Source organism: Cibotium barometz, chromosome 4 (genome assembly GCF_041138505.1).
Source record: "Cibotium barometz isolate CiBa-2024 chromosome 4, ASM4113850v1, whole genome shotgun sequence".
In the NCBI taxonomy this organism is placed as follows: Eukaryota; Viridiplantae; Streptophyta; class Polypodiopsida; order Cyatheales; family Cibotiaceae; genus Cibotium; species Cibotium barometz.
This window is the reverse complement of record NC_141049.1, coordinates 64,722,164-64,727,655: the sequence shown is the minus strand read 5'-3', so window position 1 is coordinate 64,727,655 and position 5,492 is coordinate 64,722,164. Positions and strand designations below refer to the sequence as shown.

Sequence of the window (5,492 nt, the reverse complement as noted above, 5' to 3'; positions counted from 1 at the left end):
ACAAAGAAGAAATTGAAATGTGGTGGCTATAAATGAAAAATGACTTAAATATGTCTATAAATATAATTTTTTAAAACTTTTAGAAAATTTAAAAACACAAAAAGATTATAATCAGAGAGTTTAAGCCCATGAGGAACCACACCAACGCTTGCTTGCTACCCACCACTGCCGTAGTCTCTCCCTAGCATTTGATCTGTTGTATCCTTCAGTTCTTCTTGCATTAACAGTTTTCATTATTTGACGCCTAAGAGACAAATTACCGCGAGTTTTCTGCCTTTTTTGCCAACCAGAACGCGATAGAACCAGTTGAGCATTTCATGGAGTGCATTACTCTTGACTTTGCCACCACCATGGCGAGTGCCCTTAAAATACACGGCCTTTGCTTGGTAATGTGATTTCTCCATGCCTTGATTGCTCCAAAGTGCTAAAGAGCCATATCTATCGAGAAAGTATGGCCCATGTGCATACAATATATGCTGCATAGAAAATTACAAAAAGTCAACAAACAGTATGAAGAACATACTACAAGGACACAAGAAATACAACATTACCATGTAGTGAGTAATGTGTGTTTCTCCACATGCCTCGACCATTTCTTCTGTAAATCTACAAGTGGCTTGTTTAAGTGCCTCAATACCATGGTCATCCAGGTGAGGTCGCTCTAGAAGATCGACCATTTTATTACACACCTCCCATACATGTGCACGTTTTAGGCCAAGCCTGGCATCATTTCCTCGATATGTTGTGACATCACATATCTTCTTCCAAATTTCAAAGTCAGTGTGGCTATGAGAACCCAAGTGGTTTGATAGCAAGTGTCTTGCCTTTGATCCACCCATGCAAATTTTATTAGGGTTGTCTTGTGTAGGGTTTGATTTTCAGACCACTGCTCCAGCATGTAATCCCATAGAGGAAAGTACACCCTCTAGTGCATGTATTGACTCTTCTCGTCAATCTTCGGGCTCCATGTTCCAGACATAGTTTATGTGGAGCATCAATAGCTTATCCAAAATCCTGAGTCTTGCATGTAATGTGCACACATGCACTTGACATAGTGGAATGTCCAAGATTGGGTTCCAAGCATTGTCCTCCTGGTCACGACTAGGTGGCTTGCTCTGGTCACAACTTAATATGCCATTATGCCATACCTTTGATCCTTTCCTCTGTTCAGCATCAAAAACGATTGCTTTTTTTGCACCCACCTGTTTTTGACTTTTGCCTTTGCTAGGTTGTTTCCCTTTTACTCTTGAGTCTACTGCTGTCTTGGAATGACAACAGTAAACACATGAGAATATAGTATTCGCACCTGTTTTACAACCCAACATACACTTTAAGGTTTTTAGATCGCCACCCAAGTGCCATTCAACGTTAAAGCAGCCTATTCCGGGAACATCAAGCTTTTGACCAACACAAGAGACGACATGTTGAATGCCAGACCGTTCAAAATACCACCTCAAGGTATCATGGTTCTCTTTTGGGAGGACCCATGCTGCTTGCCACCAGATGTTCTTCTCTGATTGAATGCCGTAGTAGTCTTGCTTATGCCCTTGACCCCTATTGTTGCTGTCTTCAGTTGCATCCAACTCTTGGGTCTCTAAAGGCTTTCCTCTAAGTGCTCGGCTCATCAAGGTTAAAATAACACGCTCCAGTCTTTGACCTTTAACCACTTGACATTCATCCAGCTTCAAGACAAACACGGCATTTCCACCTGTCTCTTCAAGTGTGAGGCCATAGTACTGAATCATTGCTTTTTGTAGCACTTCCATGTCAATGTAGACATTGTTATATGCATTGTATTCAAAGGGTTTGATTGTTGGCATTGGCATAATATCCTCCACCCACTTGTACCCACCCTCGAACATGGATGCAATATCACCATTAGCACAGTTCTTTGCCATCTGTAAGCTATAAAGTGTTGGAAGCAAGGATTGCATAACTCCCTTTGCTCGCAACCCTAAAGTGATTGACCTGTACATTACTCTGTAACCTTTCTGGCTGATACCTGCTGAGTCACATATATCAAGCATCTCTTTGGGTGTGACAATTTCTTTGATTTCCTTCAAGAAATGTTGACGAAGGGTCTCCCGCAGCTTATCATTACCAGAACCTGTTATCATTTCCATGATATCCTTCTCCTGAAGGACATGCTGAAGAAGGGAGACATTAACATTGTCCTCAGCGTTGTTACATCCTAGTATAGCTGTTGCACATGCCCTACAATCGCAAGAGTCACCCATGAGAGATGCTTTATTCATTAATTGCTTCTCAAAGTTGCTATAATTCCTACAAAAAATTTTACCTAGTTGTTTGTTTACGCCTCTTGCATGCACCTGCTGTCTTAGAAAGTAACCCAACAGCTTTACGTTTTCTTTGCCTTGCGTGATATCCAATGGGAAGGTGAGTGAAATGGTGAACACGACGTCAAAGATTACGAGTGGAGTGTTGAAGACGAACATAATTATCGGTAAATTGATTTATTGTGCGCACACGATCTGCTAGATTATTCTTCTGCACCTCAAGCTCCTCTGAGAGCTCTTTAATCCTTTGCATCAAACTATTGATCTGCTTAGTCGATGCCGCTTGAAGCTGGTCGAAGGCAAATTGTGTTTGCCTCTTTTCAGCTGCCTCATCTAGCCACAACATGTGTAATCTCCTACAATAGCCAAGAAGCCCATTGAAACCATCACCAACAAACTTAAAAAAACTTGTAATGCTTTTGAATGGTGGAGGGGCACCAGATATTGGATCTGGTGGATAAAGATTTCCATCAATCCAAAGATCAATGGCCTTTGCTCCTTGCATTCGAAGCTGATCGTATGAAATATTGGGTGCAACATGCCTACTGCGTAGGGTTGCGTATTCTGTCTCCAAATCAACCTGAAGGCGGATCTTAGAAGGCTTATTGGTGATGTCTTGTAGTGCCATCTACAAGAAAGTAGGCTTGTAAGCTTGGGTTGAATAGGAGTGGAAGGAGCAGGATATGGTATCAAAAAATAATGGGAAGAATGGAGATGAGGGTTGCTTCTCTAGAGCTGCATTGTGGATAGAGAAAGAAACCAGAAAGGGAGCCAAAGAAACATAGAGAGGGTTGGCAATGGTGAGACGAAAATGCAAAGGAGACAATGCATCATGGAAAGCTTCTTTAGTGCAAGCTATGGCTGCTAAGCAATATAGAGAGAGAATACATCATGAAAAGGTTCTTCTGTGCAAGTCATGGCTACTACTGTGGGTTTGGAGAGAGAACCAAGTATTGTAGAGAGAATGCTCCTGGTAAGCTTCTTCCTTTCAAGCCATGGCTACTACTATGGGTTTGGAGAGAGAAGGCTCATTTAGGAGTACAGACCTGCTAGCTATGGAGAGAGGACCAAGTATTGTAGAGAGAATGCTCATGGTAAGCTTCTTCCGTGTAAGCCATGGCTACTACTGTGGGTTTGGAGAGAGAAGGCTCATTTAGGAGTACAGATCTGCTAGCTATGGCTTTTGGAGTAGAGAAAGACGCTTTTTTCCATGGAGAAGGAGTGCAGGGCGTTTTAGAGAGAAGATTTAGAGATAGAAAGAGATCTGGTGTACACACAAAAAAGGGGGGAAGAAAGTGACAAATTTTTGGAATGTTTGGAGTTTGAAAAGGTTGCTGCAGGCTATGATAACTGACTGACAGCCCATTACAAAGCTTTAAAGTCACCTAGGTGGCCAGATCTAAGAATATCTCCTTTTTTTCTTTTTTTTTTTGTTTTTGTGAAAAATCAAATATATGCTTTTAGGACTAGGCCTCTAGGCTTGGTCAAAGATGGATTAGCATTTTAAGCATTTCACTAAACGTCCAAATTAAAGGGCCCAAGAAGACTCCATTGAGTTCTTAATGTGTCCACCGGCGGCTACTCCTTGGTGTGCTTGTTCGATGATGTATAAGTATTCATCCTTCCTGGGGCAAGGTCTTAATATGTCATTCTTACCTCATCTATAAAGAGTTTGGCAATTAGGTGCACTATCTTTTAGCAACTTTCTTGCTAAATTCTTCCTCAATTCCTTTCCTTCTGAAAAACCGTTAGCTAAAAAGTTAACAATTCTCTCACTCCATTCTCGAATAGCCTCAACCTTGAATAGTGTAGCATCTGGTAACTCGATTGGTGCTTCCATTAGGTATGTGTGATAGATGATCAGCCATGACATGTTTCTTGCCAGGCCTTACAACCACTATAAAATCAAACTCAAGAAGAATCAACAACCACCTTGTGACCCTTCGTGTGGAGCATGGTTTGTTTACCAATACAACAAGGCTTGATGGTCAACATAGAAAACAAATTTGTTAGTAAGAAGGTAATTCCAAAATTTCTTTATAGCATAAACCATTGCTAACCCTTCACGCTCAGTGGTGGTGTAATTGATTTCAGCATCATCTAGTTACCAACTTACAAAACTAATATGATAGTTCCCCTGGCTGTGCTAGGACACATCCAATTGAGAAATTAGCTGCATTAATGTGTACATGAAAGATGAGATCCTTGTTAGGTGTTCACAACATTGGAGCACTCGCCAAGGCTTGCTTCAACACATCATATGCTTGTTGACACTCTTCGGTCCATATAAATACAATCAATAGCTTGTACAAAGGACGAGCTATTTTTGGATAGAAAAGAATAAATCGATGGTAGTAGCCCCACGACATGACCCATGAATCTCTGGACTCCCTTGTAGTTTGTTGTGTGGGGGTAAAAGCCTCCCTTGAAAGATGAAAGATGAGATCCTTGTTAGGTGTTCACAACATTGGAGCACTCGCCAAGGCTTGCTTCAACACATCATATGCTTGTTGACACTCTTCGGTCCATATAAATACAATCAATAGCTTGTACAACGGACGAGCTATTTTTGGATAGAAAAGAATAAATCGATGGTAGTAGCCCCACGACATGACCCATGAATCTCTGGACTCCATTGTAGTTTGTTGTGTGGGGGTAAAGCCTCCCTTGAAAGATGAAAGATGAGATCCTTGTTAGGTGTTCACAACATTGGAGCACTCGCCAAGGCTTGCTTCAACACATCATATGCTTGTTGACACTCTTCGGTCCATATAAATACAATCAATAGCTTGTACAAAGGACGAGCTATTTTTGGATAGAAAAGAATAAATCGATGGTAGTAGCCCCATGACATGACCCATGAATCTCTGGACTCCCTTGTAGTTTGTTGTGTGGGGGTAAAAGCCTCCCTGCCCCCGCAGCTCGTTCGAGCACATGTTCTGAATATGGCAAGGGGTAATGATCCCTGCACATTGCAGCATTCACTTTCTTGAGATCAACACACACTCTAAGTTTTCCATTCTTCTTAGGCACAACCATAATGGGTGAGACCCACTCTGAGTGTTCAATCTCATAGATGAATCCACACTCAATGAGTTTATCGATCTCTTCCTTAACAATGCTTTCATATTTGGTATTCATTGGATAGGGTCAATGTAGGACTGGTTTAGCTTTGGGTACCATGGGGATGGTGTA

The 5,492-nt window shown here is 41.5% G+C and overlaps 1 long non-coding RNA gene across 1 annotated transcript; it reads right to left on the bottom strand.

Annotated features, from left to right (window-relative positions):
• Positions 1–357: 357 nt before the first annotated feature.
• LOC147639508 (uncharacterized) lies at positions 358–2,448 on the bottom strand. Its single transcript, XR_015263547.1, has 2 exons — positions 2,003–2,448; positions 358–476 (listed from the first exon to the last, which is right to left on the bottom strand). It is a non-coding gene; the product is annotated as an uncharacterized LOC147639508 (long non-coding RNA).
• Between the last annotated feature and the right edge of the window lie 3,044 nt (positions 2,449–5,492).